We start from the raw sequence: 12,542 nt of genomic DNA on the forward strand, positions 1-12,542 counted from the left end.
TCCCTAGCTGCTTAAATATTTATCAACATCCATGTGTATTCTTCTGTGTTGTAACCCATTGCTTTTAGAACAGACCAGGAAAATTCATTAATTCTAAAAATATATCACCCAGTTCCACTAATATATGTCCCTGCAATTTAAAGAAACACTTCCAAGAATGGCTATAGTTTCCAAATGTTTTGACTCTGCAGTAATGTTAGCAATGGCCTTTGAGGAAGAACTATTTCTTTTTTCTTTCTTAAAAGAAAGCATTTAATTGGGGGCTTGAGTACAGTTTTAGAGGGTTAGTCCATTATCATCATAATAGGAAGTAGGCAGGCATGGAGCTGGAGCAGTAGTTGGGAACTTTAGATCCTGATCCACAAACAGAAGGCAAAGAAAAAGACACTGGACCAGGTGTGGACTTTCGGAACCTAAAAGTACAATTCTATTGACACACCTCATCAAACAAGGCCACCCCCATTCCAAGGAGAATATATCCCCTAAACCTTCCCAAACAGTACCACTGACTGGAGACCAAGCTGTCAAGCACATAAGCCTATGGGGTCATTCTCATTCAAATCACCACACATAGGTCAAAGAGGGTCAGTTCTTACCATCTCAGTTCCAGGAGTCAGACTGAAGTTGTCGGGTTTCAGGGCAAGTGCTTATCCCTGCTGAGCCATCCTGTCAGCCGCCAGCATTGTTTGAGATACTGTCTCATTTAACCCTGGATGGCCTCATTAGGTAACTGAGGATGATCTTTAACTTCTGTCCTACTGCATCCACTACCTGAATGTTGGGATTCCAAGTGTGTGTCACACCCAGCATTTTCAGTGCCAAGGAGTCATACTCAGAGCTTCTTGCATACCAGATAAGCTCTGTACCAAATGAAATGCATCTTTAACTGCAATATGAGCTTCAATTCACTATATATATATATATATATATATATATATATATATATATATATATATATATATAATTTTACAATACCGTTCAGTTCTACATATCAGCCATGGGTTCCCTATTCTCCCCCTCCCACCCCCTCCCCTTACCCCAGCCTACCCCCATTCCCACCTCCTCCAGGACAAGTCCTCCCCGAGGACTGCGATCAACCTGGTAGACTCAGTCCAGGGAGGTCCAGTCCCTTCCTCCCAGACTGAGCCAAGTGTCCCTGCATAAGCTCCAGGTTTCAAACAGTCAACTCATGCAATGAGCACAGGACTTGGTCCCACTGCCTAGTTGCCTCCCAAACTGATCAAGCCAAACAACTGTCTCACCTATTCAGAGGGCCTGATCCAGCTGGGGCCCCTCAACCTTTGGTTCATAGTTCATGTGTTTCCATTCATTTGGCTATTTTTTTCAATAATTGAGTAAAACTGAAATTTATTATAAGCCACAGTCGTCCTAGGGACCTCCATGCTATATATATAGCCTCTATGGTTCTATGGGTTGTGGTCTGATTGTTCTTTATTTTATATCTAGAATCCACCTATGAGTGAGTGCATACCATGACTGTCTTTCTGGGTTTGGGTTACCTCACTCAGGATGATTTTTTTCTAGTTCCATCCATTTGCCTGCAAATTTCATGCTTTCATTGTTTTTCTCTGCTGAGCAGTACTCCATTGTGTATATGTACCACATTTTTTTCATCCATTCTTCCGTTGATGGGCATCTAGGTTGTTTACAGAGGAAGAACTATTTCATTAGCAGTGATCATACATGTGTGATTTTTTTTGGATTGTTATAACTGGCAAAAACCTTTTCTTTAGGTATTTCTAGAGAATATGGGATATTTATTGGTGAGTTCACATCAAATCCCAGATGAGGGAATTTGCAGAGGTAGAGACCAAGGAGAAGCTATGAAAAGCCCATCTATCAACAGGTGTCTTTCAACCTTGAGCCTCTGCGAGGTTCTAAACAAGAAAAAACAAATAATTCTAATAAATGACAGAAGTTATCACCCTAAAATGCAGAACTTAAGGTAGAACCTTTGCTAGTGGTGAAGTACAATGAAGGTAGGATTAGTGTGTAACCCAAGTCCATTCTCTGTCCTTGTGGAGAGAGTTAGTGGGAGGTGTATGACCTTGGCAATTGCTAGAACATGAGGGAAATCAGAATGTGATTTTTTTAACTAGGAATTTAATCTAATAAGGTTCTATAGATCTGCCCTTCATTCACTCTGCCACCATATCAAAGACATCAGTAAAAGAAAGAGAAATAAAGGCCAGGACAACACTATTATTCCTTGAACCAGTCAGTGTCTCTAGTCAGGATTCCTCTTAACAGTTCTCAAAAATTTGAATGAAAATGCTGCCTCAGCCTCAGGTGGTTCCTGAACCTTGAATCCAAAACTCCAGTTAATAATACATAGGCAACGAACGATCAGTTCTAATGCAGGGCATTCAGAATGAAAGAGATAGCTACAGCTGGCGTAAGTATCGCCTGGGCATCAGAGTTCTCAGGTCATTCTAAAGCACAACTTTTCTGAGGCTAATTATCAAAGAACTGGTGTCACCCACATCAGAAGACCCGAAAGCAGTGGGATAGATTATTATCCAGGAGTATTAGGTTGACACACAAAGAAGGGGGAATCTAGGCAATGGCAAGTGTGTGGGCATGTGGTCATTGGCTAGAGGGTTGAAGAGAGTGAGGTCACTGTCATCTAGGGAGTCAAACTACTAAGAGGTTGAGAAGGTGACCATCTGTGCCACCTTAGACCAGAGAAACTTTTCCTCTAACCTGTACATTTCTGAAATGACCTGTGGAGCTTTTAGTGGCAAAGGAAAGTTCTCAATACACAGAAAAATATCTTCCAAATCCTTTATATCCTGTTTCTGGTTGTAGAAAGAGAGGAGGAAACCAAACTTTCAAATGAAAATGAACACAAATTGGACAGATATTGTGTATTATAGCTCTGTACATTGTACAGTATGGTACATTATTGCCAAGAGATGGCATTAACCTCCATGTTCCACAGTGGGTGTGTCAATATGGAGAATTTTGTATACAAAAACATTGTGTGTGTGTGTATGTGTGTGTGTATTTGTGTGTGTACAGATAGAGCACTGTTCAACCATAAAAAGATAGAATTTTCAATATCTGAGATGATCCTGGAGGACACTTTCTGTGTAAAATCCAGAGGCACAAATATAAGGACAACATGTTCTCACATATACAAGGTAAAAATCAACATAATGGAAATTGAGAATAGAATACTTGCTAAAGAAGACTGGCAAGGTCAAGGGTTGCAGAGGAAAGGTTGGTCAATGGGTACAGAATTACATCTAGGTAGGAACAATGAGTTCTGGTCAATTATTATATAATAACATGATTGTAAAGAATAATGGATTATTTATTTCAAAATAGCTAAGACAGTAGAATTTTAGTGTTTCATCAGAAAGAAATTATAAATGTCTGAGGTGACAGACATGCTAATTCCCCAGTTCAATAATTTCACAATCTGCATATACATATATCAACCCTTACTATTATGCACTGTAATTTTTCACCATTACAATAGGTCAGTTTAAAAACAAGTAAATCTTGCATTTTATAAGAAAATTTCACCACAAACTTCAAAAGTGGGAAGGAAGAATTCATGGATTATTCCAAGCAGGGTCAAGAATTTGCAATAGAGTGAGAAGTTTGAATGAAATATTTGCAGACAAAGACAAGCTTTCGGCTTTGTGGTCTAGTGGAGAAGCCTTGGAGAACATCAGTGGGTTAATCAATATGATTGTGTCAAGTGTTTGCTGATTGACACTTAATGGGTTACACTAACTGCACCTGAAAACAGAGTACCTATGTCCTTAGATAATTACATTTCAAAAGGATAACCCCACATTTGATTAAATCATGAAGTTTATTTTGGACAGGACATGATAGACTATTTTAAGAAAGAAATGTTTTGTGGGACTTTGGTAACTGCATATTATGTTTGCAATCACTCATCAATTTTCTGTGATATTTGAGGCTAAAAGAGTTGTACTGTCTGAAGTTACACTTTCTCTACTACTTCATTTGGTGGAGCTGGTATCTGTCATGGCCCAACACAGATTGTTATAGCAACTGCCAAATGAGATGCTTCTAGCATCCCTTTTTCCTCAGAATGATGGGGTATTCTATTCTCCCAGCATGCCTCCTTTGCCCACAAGGATGTATGCTGTGAACCCACATTACCTGTGTTCCTGCAATATGCAATCTAAGAGGTCACCGATGATGTCTTTTAATCAGATATCATACATAACTCCACTAAGGAGTGTGCAATGTTCTGGAGTCTGAGTCTTAACAATCTGTAGCACCACTAGGGACTCCAAGCTTCAGGGAGAACCATCTGTTGATTTTTTATTTTTCTCGGAATCACTTCCAAGCTACATTACACACACCAAAGCTATCAGATAACTCACATAGTGTATATTGCAGAGCAAATTGGAATCATTAGGCACATGCACTTACTGTATATGAAGAACAGTTTTCTGTATAGAAAATACTTTTTGCTGTATACAATCTTAGGTGCTGTGAATATATGCACATCATATAATGGGTTGCTTTGATTTTGTTCAGACCCATTCTGTCTTTGTACTAATATTTCCCAATATTGGTAAAAGTTGTCTCTATGGAGCCAAAAACAACCCAGTGCTTAGAAGGTAGAGGCATAATCCAGGCCTAATCATGAAAATTTTAACACTTTTTAAGGGGACTGTGGTTCTCTGAAAAATTAAGGTTAGGACTGTATAAATCCGAAGCCCAAAGTAATAGTTTTTTCTTAACATGTAGGCATGTCTTTGGGTGTGAGTTGAATCTACATGAAGGCAGAGTCAAAAGTCAAAAGAGAAATATAGAAGAATCATAAGCACTCTGAAATTTCTTTACATTTTGTTTCCAAATGCTGGGATCATACGTTGGAGTCTGTATTTTGTGGGTAAAAACTAAATTATTGATTCAAATGCAGAAGTTTCCTTGAAGGCTCTGGTACTTGATTTCCATAGTCCTGACTGAGCAATATAGTAAATACTGAAAGAATGCAATCACACAAGGAACATAATGCAAGAAATTTAATGGAGACAAAGGAGAAACACAAGGGTAGTGGTAAACAGAGGCCTCTCTGGGGGCTCAGATGGTCATCTTATTGTGTCTGGTCTCCATGATCAGCGGCAGCAGAACACATAGGTTTTCCTACCCCTGGTGCAGATCCCACTGATGCGTTCCAGTATTTTGCAGGATCGGCTTCGACAGTAGCATGTCAAGAGCTTCCTTGAGGCTGGAGACATACATAGAAAATCAAGAATTGAGTGTGGAGGTTGGCTGGATGGGATATTATACAGCCTATGAAGATGTGTGATACTGCATGGGTAACATTACAGCCAGCCATATGGTAAACTCAAAAGAAAGTGAAATAATGTACTTGAGGTGTATTCAGTGTTGATAACATGCAGAACATCAGATCTATTCTGATATGTCTATAATTTGTATGCTCATTTTCTCACCATTCATATACTTGAGTGAAATCTTACACTGACTTGAAGTTCTCCTAACAAAAGAAAATTATCTCCTTAAACCTAAGACTACTCAATTTGTTCTATAAGGATCACTCAGTATATTGCACTAGATTCTGGTGAAATTTCAAAGTGGGTTTTTAGAGCAAAAAACATGAGAAAGAAAATCAACTGACTTCCTCCTCTCTTAATGATACTGTTGTGAATAAGAAAGAAAAGGAAGTAGGACAGAGTTCCTAAGGAAGCCAGATTGCTCTTGAAAGGAACCCAGGGCACATCTTCATTTCTCTCTCTCAGGAGACTCCAACCCACTATCACACTGGGCACCACCACTCACCTGCTTCTTGAAGAGCAGAACCTTCTGGGCCTCCAAAGGAGATGGACACATCCTGGTCCTCTACCCCGGGCTGATCTTCATTTTCAGCCTCCTCAGTTGCTTCAGGGATGGAATCAGCCTGGGCCAGGTAGGCTAGCAGGACAAGGGAAGAGAGAAGGACAAGTGTCTTCATGGCTGAGAGTCACCTGGAGGAAGGGTGAGCAGAAGCCCAGTGTGTGGAGAAAGAGTAGCCAGCCTGCATTTATAGGGCTGTCTTGAGAAGGAGCAGCGACCAGTCCTGTTGTTAGAGAGGGCATGCACTAATGGGAACTGGGAGAGACTGTTGCCCTCAAGATCCCTTTGATGTTCCTCTGTTCTCACAGCTGCCATCACCATGTTGGTCTATGTATTCAGTGACAGCCGTCCCTTTCAACTGATAATGATGAAGGGTCCATACTATCTTCCCCTGTTTCCCATCTGCTTGAGTATTTACCTTTCTGTGGTCAGGAAAGAAAAGAGGCAGGCAACTTCCAAGTTCATAAGCTCATGAAACAAGGGGTTTTTGTGTTCTGAAGTTGGAACCTACTGTTCTCAGAAAGTGTGGACCCTGGACCAGACCTGAATACCTGTGGCTTAAACAGTCAGTTCTTTGATGCTTTGGTATTATCACCCTCATGAAAGAAGACTCTGTGAATCCCTTCCTTTGGGGCCGTTATGGAGATAGAAGGATTACTCTGTTGAATCCAGCTCAAGAGGAGACGAGGGACAGAGATGGTCAGAGTGAAGCTAGAGCAGGTTGCTCTGAAGATGACAGTGTGACCTGAACAGGTCTCATGAGTGCATTCCAGGTGCCTCTTCACAGTTTGGGAGCCATCAAATGATGTGCTGTGGCTTATGTATGAGATCTTGGACTTTTTACTTTTTGATGATGAGAATTAAGGCACCAAAAATAAACAACACCTACCCAGTAAAGAGGGTTGCAAGTTGTTTCTCATCCTCAGCTAGACAATTAAATGTTCTGTTCCTGGTGCTCCAAGATTTGCACCAGTATTCACCCAGACACATTTCTGTACTGAACTATTATCTTTTCCCCAGTAAGATTATTTTTACTTATGTTTTGCATAAAAAATATTAAATTTTTCTCTTGCCTTAAATTATGCATGGTGTTTGCTATCTCTGAATTCATTTTTATAAATTGAGATCTGTGCTAGAGTTTTCCACAGCAGAGATCCTTTTCCAATTGGAAGAATTTATTTATTTCTGTGCTTTTCTAATGAGTATGAAAACACCAATATATATTTTTATATATTTACATGTATCTATTAAATATATTTAATGTGTACGTATAATAAAAATACATATAAATAAATCAAATAGCCTAAAAACAACCATCATTTTGACTGCATATCTAGACACAGAAATGCTGGGTGTATTACTACACTAATCCAGTGAAATAAGAAGTCATACATGCTCCACTGTTTCCATCCACAGTACCTTGTGACAGTTCATCATACTGCTGACTGTCATGACGCCAATATGACAAACATTCTGGATTCTTCAAGCATCTTACCAAGATGGTATGTCACTCATTGGTAATTTCTTCAATCAGTGTTTTATACTCTCTACATCTTCAGGCCTAACCAAGACTTGTCCTGCTATTATGGGAGTAGTCTACAGGTTACTTGACTGAATCTGAATCTTTGGATATATAAAGGGTGGTACATGCTGCTCACTTTGTTTATCAAGAATTGGAAAAAAAAAAACAAAGTACTGCTCACTCTGAATCAGGAATTACACAGTACTTATCAATGATGATTTTTTTTTTTTATCAACAGTCCTTGGAATGTAAGTGTCTGCCTCTTAGATGAAAGTGTTTTAATCAAAAGACTGACTCCAGTTAGTAGCAGTTGCAAAGAAGAGCACAGATTCCAGATACAAAGTGAAAGAAAGAAGCTCAAATGCTTCTACTGGTCGAGTTGTATACTTCTCTCTCTCTCTCTCATTTTGCCTTAATTTACACTGGACTCAGTCACAAAGGAATCTTTCCTGCAATAGGCTCACATATTCTTCTGAAACAATCTCATTCAGAGAGAATGAATTCAAGACACCTGAAGAAGGAATATCAATGAATTCATGTAGTGGTAACTAGAGTGAAAAACAAAGAGAAAGGCTATTCACAAGATAAAAGGTCAAGGAAACAAATCATGTACAAAGAAAGCCAGTTATAACAGAAATTAAACAAATGAGGGCCACAAGATGCCTTAGTGAGAGATGTTACCATCACACCTGAAAAACCATAGAACTCACACAGTGGAAGAAGCAAGTAGACCTATTACCTCTCCTCTGACCTCCACACATGTACTGTGCTACATGAGTTCTCTCTACACATACAATAGGCAAATAAATGTAAAACAAATTTTCATGAGTCAGACTCTCCTATCTTGCTACATTTTACTTTAATGAGGCAAAACAGGTTACATTTGTCTAAGTTGCAGTGTATTACTCTAACTCTTTAAGCGTGTATTATATTTGTTTATGTTATATTTGTTTGACAATGTAAGGATGTATATAAATTATGTAAAGATGTGTTGAATTTGATTCACCTTGCCTACCTAAGGCACCTGATCGGTCTAATGAGCTGAATGGTCAATAGCTACACAGAGAAGATGGATAGGTGGGGCTGGTGGGCAGAGAGAATAAACAGAAGGAGAAGTCTAGGCTCAAGACAAATGAGGGCAAGAAGAATGAAAAGAGAGAAGAACAAGAGAGAATAATGGAAAAAGAAAGGAGAATGCTGGGAAGAGTCAGGTAGCTGCCAGACAGCAGAGACAGAGCAGGTCATATAGAAAGAAGGAAAAAAGCCCTGAGGCAAAAGGTAGATAAAGAGAAACAGGTTAATTTAAGTTAAAAGAGGTAGCCAGAAATGAGGTTAAGCTAGGATGACCATTCATAAATAATAAGAAGTCTTTCTCTTATGATTTGGGAGCTTGTTTGTAATCAAACAAACAAACAAACAAAAGCCTGGTACACCTCTGGAGATCAGATACAGAAAGCATACTTTGTCCCACAGAGGGGTTCCCTAGTTTAACTGAATCACAAAGAGTCTAAACAGTTAACTTTGTTTGGTCTTGGACAAATATCAAAGAACTGCCAGTTTATATCCTAATTGACAATTACTTTAGTTTGTGATGCTCAGAAGACATGCCCCTATTGGAATCACATCTCCTCTATCAACACGGCATTGTCAACATGTCTACCAACTGGGCCAGATTCCATCATTTATCACTACAATGATCCTCTGAAGAAATTCCAGTAGGCAATCTGCATTATCATGAAAAAACACCTAAGATTTTTGAAAATATCCCACTCTTCACAGGAATTTCAAATGTACAACACATGCTTACTGGCTCATACCAGCCGTGGCAGGCCCAAATTATGGCTTCCTATGATGACCCTAGACTCCATGCAGAGCATGGAAACACAGATAAGTATGTAAAATGTGGCTGGAGTCAGAAGTCCTGTATTGACTTCAGAGTTAAAATTCCAACAGAGTTCTCTGGTTCCTGAACACTCATCTTTAGAACAGGGAGGTTTGTCTCCATGGTCTTAGGAAACTCCTCAGCCTAATACAAAGCTCAGCTACTTTCCATTAGCCACCCTAAGATCTCGGTCTTCTGACCAGAAATATCTGCACGTTACTCTGTTGAACTTTCCATGGTTTTCTTCTTCCCACCACCATTATCATTTCTAATACAGTTCACTTCTCAGATCATCCAAGTCTCTTTCATCCTCAAGTGAGACTTGATGTCTCACTCTTCTGTAGTTACACTTAACCTCTTTGACTTTATCTTGGAAAAATGATTATTTTGTGTAATTTCTCTTTAACAATGAGATAACTAATTCCATAAAGTTCTTGAGGTATTTGAAACTAGAAAATATGATTCTTGCTAGTTTAACAAATATAAATTATTGAGTATTGGATAAAACATTTAGATGCTAATGAACTTAACAACTTCTTACATAAGGTGAGAACACCAAACTTTCATTTATTATACAGTCAGGACAACTTTGTGTGACTTCACAGAAATCACGATAATTTCAAACATATGATGCCAAATAGCATTCTCAAATTATATAATATATGCAGTATATTTATATTTATTGGTTGCTAAGATCTCTTTATCTATTCCAATAATGGATTTTCACAACAACTCAATAAAGTAGTTGCTTTTATTGACCAATAATTTGTTGCTTTTTAATGGTACTTTGAAGAAGTTAATTAACTTACCCAGAGACACTAAAGATTAGGTAACAGGGCTGTGGCCAAATCCCTTGTACTTCACCACTAGCCAATGTTCCACCTTAACTTCTACATTTCAGAGTACTACCTTCCATCCTTAATGGGACTATTTGTTGTCCTTGCTTAGAACCTGACAGTGGCTCATGGTTGGAAAACAGCTGTTGGCAAATGGTCTCTCCACAGCTTCTTCTTGGTCTCTCTCTACCTCTGAAAGTTCCCTCCTCTGGGACTTGATTTGAATCCACTAGCAAATAAATGACACTCTCTAGAAATACCTGAAGAAAAGGTTTTTGCCAGTTATCAAAATCAAAAAATCACACACATGTGATAACTGCTAAAGAAATGAATTGATTATTACAGGTAACTGTGAGCTCTATTGACATTTTGCACACTGGTTTGTGACACAAAATATGTGTAGAAGTGATAACACCTCCATCCACCTTAGAGTCCAGGAGACCCTCAGAAGAAAATGTCCTCAGGGCTGTGACTCATCTTAGCCAGCACCTCCTATGGGTCAGTAGAATCTGTGTGCCTGTGAGGAAGTTTCAGAGGCCAGTGGAAGAAACTTCTGAAGTTTCAGAGGCCAGTGGAAGTAACTTCCACTCTTTAGAGGCAATGTTTGAATACGTGATGGTACTTGAACACCAATGTAGTACAAAGAAGTATAGGATAAACATCACTGAACTTTGAAGAGTTCCTTCATTTCTCCAACATCACTTCAATGTCCGTGACCCACCACCTCCATCCACAGCTCTACTTTGTAACTGCTTTTGGGACATCTACAATTGATTTTATGGCAGAACATCAGTGAGCCTGAAACCTCTCCCTGGGAACGTGGAACCTCCTCAAATGTGGTAGTGGTTAAGAAAATCTTTCTCAATCACAGAATTTTGATAATGCTGCCAATTCACTCTAACACACAAGTTTGAGTTTAACAAATTTAAGTTGAAAGACAGGAAACTCAAAAATATTAAATAAATTTAAAAATCAAGTTGTTTGGCATAGAAAAAAAAGACAAAGAAAAAATAATCTTTAAGATTTGTAACATGTTAAAAAGAAAAATTTCCAGAATATATGAAAAACAACTAAAGGTTAATTAGAGAAAATGTGGGTCTGGAGGGATGGCTCAGTGTTAAGAGCATTTGTTACTCTTGCAGGGGACCCTGGTTTGGTTCCAGCACCCACATGACAGCTCATATCTTTCTTTAACTGCAGTTCTAGGGAATTTGACTGTCTATTTGGTCTGCACAGACAATAGGCACACACACACACACACACACACACACACACACACACACAAACACACACACAAACACACACACAGGCAAATTAATTATTCTTATGAAATAAAAATAATTAATTATTTACATTCAAAAATGTAAAATGAATGTGTCAACCACTCCCTCAATGGAGCATTTGACCAAATACACGTAGGACACACACTACTCCGGTATGTCCGCATCTTCCAACAATTCATGAGAAAAAGGTAGACTGGGATGATACTGAATTAACAATTTTTACCTACTAGATTGGGATGAGGAAATATGAGAAAAACATCATAGTACAGGTTTCAACCTCCAAAAATTCCATAAAAACTCCAGCAGACTGTAAACTCACAAAGTAAAGATTTGTTTTTCCCCAAAGCTCAAAAAACTCAGAAGAAGGTAAGTGACTTCCCAGACAGAGGATTCTGGTCTCTACCTTCTCTGGTGTCCACATGAGCAGATGTCTTTCTTCAAATAAGATAGATGTTGCAACCAGGATTTGAGAAAAAAAAACAAAAAAAAAAAAAAACAAAAAAACCCGAAAGAATAGAAAATAACAAGGAAAAGAAAACTATGGTGCAATCCAAAACTTGATTGCCATATTTAAAAAGGGCATTTTTCTTAAAGGACATATTTTAATGGTTTGAGATACTCTGGAATTTCAGTGACCAGTTCTGTGCAGAACATTGGCAGAAAGAATAGAAAGTAAAAACACAATAATATAAATCATTCAAATGAGCATGGTGTTCTTTGGGTATACGAATTTAGTAAGTGCTTCGGAGCACTTACCAAGTCTGTAAAGTTCAGGATTACAGCTAGGATGCGTATAAAGTAGATGTGCTTATTGACTGATAAATCTAAGTCTGCAAAGGTATTGAGAGGTCATGTATCATTAGGAAATATGATATGTGTGTGTGTGCTCGTGCGCATGCGTTCGTGCGTGTAACATAATACTCTTAATGCTTTGCTAATTATTGCACGGAACTGTAAATAAAAACATTTTAACAATTGAACAGTATTTATCAACATGTAAATATGAGCTAGGACTTATAATACTGAGGCCCCAGATGCTAACTGAAATTAGTAGAATGTTCTGTATGTTTTGGCATATACATAGTGAGGGTGAGGGAAATAGATAAAAACATGTACAAAACAATAGTTATATATGAACAGCAGCAACT

The sequence above is a fragment of the Peromyscus leucopus genome, chromosome 17, assembly GCF_004664715.2.
Source record: "Peromyscus leucopus breed LL Stock chromosome 17, UCI_PerLeu_2.1, whole genome shotgun sequence".
Taxonomy (NCBI): Eukaryota; Metazoa; Chordata; class Mammalia; order Rodentia; family Cricetidae; genus Peromyscus; species Peromyscus leucopus.